The sequence below is a fragment of the Belonocnema kinseyi genome, chromosome 6, assembly GCF_010883055.1.
Source record: "Belonocnema kinseyi isolate 2016_QV_RU_SX_M_011 chromosome 6, B_treatae_v1, whole genome shotgun sequence".
Taxonomy (NCBI): Eukaryota; Metazoa; Arthropoda; class Insecta; order Hymenoptera; family Cynipidae; genus Belonocnema; species Belonocnema kinseyi.
Genome location: NC_046662.1, coordinates 100656763 through 100664193, shown reverse-complemented (window position 1 = coordinate 100664193; position 7431 = coordinate 100656763). Strand labels below are relative to the sequence as shown.

At 36.4% G+C, this 7431-nt stretch overlaps 2 protein-coding genes across 3 annotated transcripts in view; one reads left to right on the top strand and one right to left on the bottom strand.

The window, feature by feature from the left end:
- LOC117175521 (C-C chemokine receptor type 3-like) overlaps positions 1 to 7431 on the bottom strand; it is a 135360-nt gene that overhangs the window by 33132 nt on the left and 94797 nt on the right. The window lies entirely within an intron of this gene.
- LOC117174173 (sensory neuron membrane protein 1-like) overlaps positions 1 to 7431 on the top strand; it is an 83199-nt gene that overhangs the window by 33109 nt on the left and 42659 nt on the right. The gene's annotated exons all lie outside the window — the stretch shown is intronic.

Genomic DNA, 7431 nt, shown 5'->3' with positions numbered 1-7431 from the left:
TTAAGACCTACATTCGTTTCCCTTTTCAACATTCAGCAAAAATCAGCCATCATGACCTCGTCCCATCTACCCTGATATCGTTGTTCCATCACTTTTATGTCTCGATGAAAACGCTCCCCTTGTTCTTCGCTGAAATCACCAACATTTTCTGGAAACTTATCCAGATGGGAATCTAGAAAGTGAAGTTTCAAATTCATCAAGTAGCCTATTTTTTTTGTAGTTTCTTATCATTTTCGCAACAATATTCTCGTAGTCTGGACTTTTTTTGTTACCGAGGAAATTTGCGTTTACTGCTTTAAAACTTTCCCAAGCGTACATTTCAATTTTCGTCATGTGGCTCACGAAATTAGTATCTCTTATCAATATTCGAATCTGTAGTCCATCAAAGACTCCTTCTTTCAATTTAGCGTCTGAAACATTAGGGAATTTAAGGGATATATACTTATAGCATTGTCCATCTTTGTCTAACGCCTTGACAAATTGCTTCATGAGCCCAAGCTTTATGTGGAGGGGTGGTAGTAAAATTTTTTCTGGATCAAGGAGGCTTTGGTTGATGATATTATGAGAATCAGGTTTGAATGAATCTCTTAAAGGCCAATGTTTTTTGCTGTAATGATTGGCTCGATCTCTGCTTTCCACAGGCATATAAAGCATGGCTCTCTCGTGAAACCCGATTGTTGGCTTAATATCATTGTTATGATTTTGTGATCACCACATATTTGCCATTTGTGATTCGTGTAATTAACATTTTCAAGAAGCATTTTAACATTGTTATATTCTTCTTTGATGAACGTTGAGTGAGCTACAGGGATATGAGCGTAAGTATTCGTGTTATGCAGTAAAACTGCCTTAATGCTGCGTTTTGACGAATCAATGAAAAGTCGCCCTTCTTCGCCTCTGTACACATTTTTCTTTAAGTGGTTCATTAGTCCGTTAACGTCAGTGCAGTACACTAAAGACGTCTCTTCGTCTTTAACGAAAAACTTTCTGAATTCTTTATCTCTGTCGCGATAGAATGAAACTTTTGTCTTTGCCTCTAAAAGATTTCTTCTTTTTAGAAATGAAGCGGCAAATTCAGCGCCGTCTTTCGGTAATCCAAGATCTCTAATAAAATCATTCAGCTCTTGTTGCGACACTAATATTGGAACCTTCAATTTCATTTTATGCACGCCATATTCGTCATCTTTTCGTCATTTTCATCGGAATCATCAGAACTATTTTCTGTTCGATCACTGGTTTCACTACCGTCTCCATGATGTCGACTTTCAACTTCCATTCTATCATCTTCTAAAGCGCTTAAATCAGTCTGGCGTGCATTTCTATTGATTTCAATTGCTCTTGTGACTGTGTCCACATTAATGTACGAAATGTTATTTTTATTATTGGCGTTGAACCCTTTGACGGAATTCATGCAAAAGTAGCAGTCCTACGCAATAACGGGTTTTCCCATGTGGTTGGTGTAGAGTTTTTGCGGTACTTTTCGTTGTTTGTATTTTTTAGACGATACAACATAAGTCTGCAGGAATTGCAAATTACTTGAGGAATTCATTTTGTTTCTTGGTGCAGCAATTTACGTTCAAAACACTTTTAGTAAAGACTTTTCACTTCCTCGTCGATTGATTCTCGCAAACTGCTCACTTCATATTTACTGCAAATGTAACAGAATGAATCTGAGCTATTCTTGCGGGCATGCGATTGAGAAATGCTCGCGGTTTTTTTCCTTGTAGCATGAGACTCTACACCAATCAAGTGATCCATTGATGAAGAGCTACGGTTGCATGATGATAACGTCGGAAAGCCCGCTTTCCCACCCTGACCAGACGCCGACACTGGGGTTTTTCCCTGCATCGTAATACACTTTTTACCTGTGTATGTCATGACGGCATGAACGCCGTTTACCCAGGGACTCAGTCAATGTGGATCCGTTGCCCACCGTCACCACGTGGAGGTGCCCTGATTACAGACACAGGCGAATAATACTAGCAACAAGCGGTTACAAAACTCCAGACATTTACTGCTATTAATGTCAAAATATGAAAGTACGCAAAAACAGGGTTGCCAGCGTAATCGGTTAGGTTAGGTCAGATTTTGCTACGTTAGGATAGGTTAAACCTCTATGTAGGTTAAGCCGAAGCTGAATGAAACGGCACCGCAAACACAACGGAAGCACACAATCGGTTTAATTGTGTTTCGTGAGGTTAGGTTAGGGTAGGTTAAGCTAGGTTAGATTTCTTTCTAGGTTAGGCTCGAGTTGACCCATTCGATGTAGCACACATTTGCTACTGGGAAAATATTCTTCCATAGCTTTACGTGTAGTTCAATAAATTTCGGGTTATTCAGGTTAGGTGAGGTCAGGTTCTGTCGGGTAAAGTTATATTAAATAAGCTGATATCAGGCAAGGGTTGATCCTTCACAGTTGTCGACATATTTTTGAAGTGAAAATTTGCATCACTGGCATTATTTTGAAATTTATTTCCCTCAGTGCATGATTTTTCGTCATTTTTTGAGGTTATGGCTCAACCATAACGTGATGGGTGATTTTCGATACCGAATTTGAATTCAGCACCCTGAAATCCATAGAAATACGTGTGTTTTGTTACCAGATTCGCACACTTTTTTTGTGTGGCTGTGTTATTTATAACTGTACTTTTTGGTATTTTTTTAAACAAAAGTTCAAGTAAACCCACAGTCTTTGGATAGCTTACAGTGCCTACATTAATAAGATTTTTATAGAAACTGATCGAAGAATCTCCAATCATCAGTCTGTCTTTCGATAATTTTCGTACACCAGAAAGGTTATCTATATCTCTCCTTCTCTCCCCCAACTTTGGTTTTAAAACCATTAACTATTATCTCAAATGGTGTAATGATGGGCTTAAAGGTATCATTTAATGTCTGATCAACTGTTTCTTTACCTAACTTTAGTAATCTATGCTTTCGTCGAATCGCTTCACTAGCTTTAGCAATTTCATGCAAAATATCTTTTTGCTTATGAAAGCTCTCCTCACGCGTAGACATGTTAATACAGTAGTGTTCAAAGTGTAACTATCTCTATGTAGTCATTACATACATATTTATTGCTTTTCCAGATTAACAAAACAGTTAAAACCTTTTCTATATCTACCTTGATTTAGATTTCTATCTTTATCAATCACAACAAATCCATTCGTATCATCATACCAGCAACCTAAACACACCTTTTTAAATTGTGAATAAGGCATGTCACTATTCACATGATCATCATATATATACTTTAGATTCAACTCATCTTGTTAAAACAATGCAAGCAAATTAACATTATCACGTATAAGATGTTTCGGAATACGAGCATATGTCTGACTCAAATAGTAACAGTCAACATCCGTGTGCCTACCCATTGAAAAAAATGCTTTTACATTATCTTGATTCTCACAGGCTACATTATCAAATACAAACACTGAATTTGAATTAGCTTCGTTTGGTATTACAACATCATCATGCTCATTGAAAGGATAGTACTCAACACCAGCTACTGAGTTCAGAATTTTTTCTAAAAATTTGTATTTTGGTTGATTTAAAGATTTAGAGTAAACAAAACATTTTCAAATCTCAATCCATTTGGGTGTATTAACAGAGATAACAAAGCATTTGTCTTTCCACAGTTGGAAGGTCCACAAAATATGGCTCGTACACTGCTTGGTAAAAAATGTCCATGCCGTTTTTCTTTTTTCTCATGTTGTACAAGCGAATCGAAATTATCGATAGGTAGCTTTATAGGTTGTGCTTCAAACTGCATCTTAACTATGACTGAGTGAAAAACTATAAATGTCAGGTTTATGTAGGTTCAGTCTTTAGTCTGGAAGTATTTCTTAAACAGATATAATCGTTCACGGTGACAAACAGTCAGTCGTAAGCGATCCTCGAAAGAGGCAAGACGTGGTGAAGGTCTGTTGAATAAAATTATTAATAATCTTCCTGTAGAGTTACATATTCCTGGATACCAGTACTGTGGACCAGGCACGAAAAAGGCAAAACGAATTGCGCGAGGTGATCCTGGAATCTATCCTCTTGACACTGCTTGCAAGGAGCACGATATAGCCTACTCACAAAATAGAGAAAATATAGAGGCTAGAAACTCAGCTGACAGTGTACTAGCTGAAAAAGCTTGGAAACGTGTCCTTGCTCAGAACGTAGGCTTGGGTGAAAAGGCCGCTGCTTGGAGAATAACTAATGTAATGAAAATTAATTTAAAATTTGGTATGGGTCTCAAAAATAAAAGGTGTACCACCACATTCAAAAAAATAGTTACAGCAGCTGAAAAAGCAATGATATCAGGTAATGATGCACAAACTGTTATCAAATCTGCTCTCAGAGGTGCACGTGCAGCTGTAAAAAAGACTGGTGGAAAAAGAAATGTAAAGAAACCTCGAATTTCACCAGTTCCAAAGAAATTGAGTAGCTTTCTACCCTTTCTTATACCTATCTTTGCCGGTCTAAGTGCTACTGGTGCGCTAGCTGGTGGAGCTGTGGGAATAGCTAAAGCTGTGATTTAAATGATGCAAAACGAAAGCTTGAAGAAAGAAAACTTCATGATGAAGCAATGGAAGCCATTGCCGTGGGGGAAGGTCTTTATTTGAAACCAAGCCAAGAATATTGGAACCTAATAAACATTATGAATCTGACCAACCAGTACCGCCAGGATATGAGATAGTGGAAGTCCCATCGCACATCATTTACTTGTCGATCGCCATCAAGACAATAGATTACATACAGCTCTGTATAGTTGATCAAGACGGACATTTGGTTAATTTTTGTGGAGAAATTATAACACTCAGACTGCACATCAAGTTTTTACAATAATGGGTATTGTTTTCAATAAAAAGGTCGGAGTCAGCTATAATATTTTAGTACCATGGAGCAAGAGCATCAGTCGACAACAGACTGAATAAAAAGATTCGTGATTTTTTGTGCTTGCATCTGTATTTTTGTATATCGACGTTTAATTCCCATTATTTTCGATGAATCTATCGCTCATTGTGAAGTGCATGCACACTAGTCATATGCTTCAACAAGCTTCAATAATAGTGATTAGATTAGAATTGCAGTTCAGAATCAAGATCATTGTCTCCTGCCGAGCAAAAGTTCACTACACGTACACGGGAGAATCGTAAGAACTGATGGAGCACCAGTAACAAACACAATTTTAGTTTCTAATGCCATCTGTCATTTTTTTGAAGAAGCAAGATATGAAATCAATACAATAGAAATTAATAGAATTAAAAATGTTGGTCTCACTAGTCTCATGAAAAATTATGTATCTCTAAATCCCGGACAATCACGTTACATACAGAATACTGGCTGGCTTAAAATAAATGATAATAATCAACCACTAACCATCGCCACTGGTTACTTTGATGTAGCCATTTCTCTTAGCATGATACTTGGTTTTACTGAGGATTATCACAAAATCATTGTCAATGCTAAACATGAACTTATTTTGACAAGATCAAAAAGTGATGCAAATGCCATTTTGCAAGCAGTTCCCATTGAGCAGTATAAAATTGAAATTAATAAAATAGAGTGGTTATTGCCTTGTGTTAGATTGTAAGATTCACGCAAATTTCAGTTACTAAAATATATTGAAAAGATCCACCTATTCCAATAAGTTTTCGAACTTCGGAACTGCATGAATATCCTCTACTTCCAACTACTTCAAACCATGTTTGGACTGTAAAAACATCAACACAATTGGAAAAATCAAGATTTGTTGTACTTGGATTTTAAACAAACAGAAAAAATAATACTATTAGAAGCTCTAGCAACTTTGATCATTGCAATATGACTAATGTAAAACTACTTTTAAATGATTAGTCCTATCCTTATAGTAATTTGAATCTTGACATTAACTGAAATAGGTATGCTTTTTTTATGAAATGTATACGAACTTTAAAGCTCATTATTATGGTAAAGAACCGCAACCATTGCTGTCGAGAGGAGAATTTATAGAGTATGCGCCTCTAGTAGTAATTGATTGTTCTAAGCAAAATGAGTCCTTGAAATACGGACCAGTTGACGTTCGATTGGAATTTCAAACTAGTGAAAATTTTCCCGCTCAAAGAACGGCATATTCCTTAATTTTGCATGATCGTTTACTTGAGTATAAATCAATAAGTGGTATGGTGAAAAAGTTTATATAAAAACTACTGTAACCGAGTAGAAATAGTTTAGTTGCATATATATAATTAATTATAATATATTTTTAAGTATAATGTACTGGTTTTTTCTATTGGAAATCAAAAATAATTTTAAATGAAAAAGGAAAATTATGTTGTTTTTTCAGAGTTTGTTGTACCTATAATAATAATAAGTGCGAATAGTAGATAAACGAATGATTTGTTGGTGAACATCGTTGACATCGGTATCTTCGATCTGCTGAATCAGGTTGCATCGAATAGCTAAATCAATTTAGGAAAATGATAAGCATCTGATTTTTCAATTAGAAGTAAATTTGCGCACCAGTAGCACTTAGACCGGCAAAGATAGGTATAAGAAAGGGTAGAAAGCCACTCAATTTCTTTGGAACTGGTGAAATTCGAGGTTTCTTTACATTTCTTTTTCCATCAGTCTTTTTTACAGCTGCACGTGCACCTCTGAGAGCAGATTTGATAACAGTTTGTGCATCATTACTTGATATCATTGCTTTTTCAGCTGCTGTAACTATTTTTTTGAATGTGGTGGTACACCTTTTATTTTTGAGACCCATACCAAATTTTAAATGCATTTTCATTGCATTAGTTATTCTCCAAGCAGCGGCCTTTTCACCCAAGCCTACGTCCTGAGCAAGGACACGTTTCCAAGCTTTTCAGCTAGTACACTGTCAGCTGAGTTTCTAGCCTCTATATTTTCTCTATTTTGTGAGTAGGCTATATCGTGCTCCTTGCAAGCAGTGTCAAGAGGATAGATTCTAGGATCACCTCGCGCAATTCGTTTTGCCAATTTCGTGCCTGGTCCACAGTACTGGTATCCAGGAATATGTAACTCTACAGGAAGATTATTAATAATTTTATTCAATAGACCTTCACCACGTCTTGCCTCTTTCGAGGATCGCTTACGACTGACTGTAAGTTTGTCACCGTGAACGATCATATCTGTTTAAGAGATACTTCCAGACTAAAGACTGAACCTACATAAACCTCACATTTATAGTTTTTCACTCAGTCATAGTCAAGATGCAGTTTGAAGCACAACCTATAAAGCTACCTATCGATAATTTCAATTCGCTTGTACAACATGAGAAAAAAGAAAAACGGCATGGACATTTTTTACCAAGCAGTGTACGAGCAATATTTTGTGGACCTTCCAACTGTGGAAAGACAAATGCTTTGTTAGCTCTGTTAATATACCCAAATGGATTGAGATTTGAAAATGTCTATGTTTACTCTAAATCTCTAA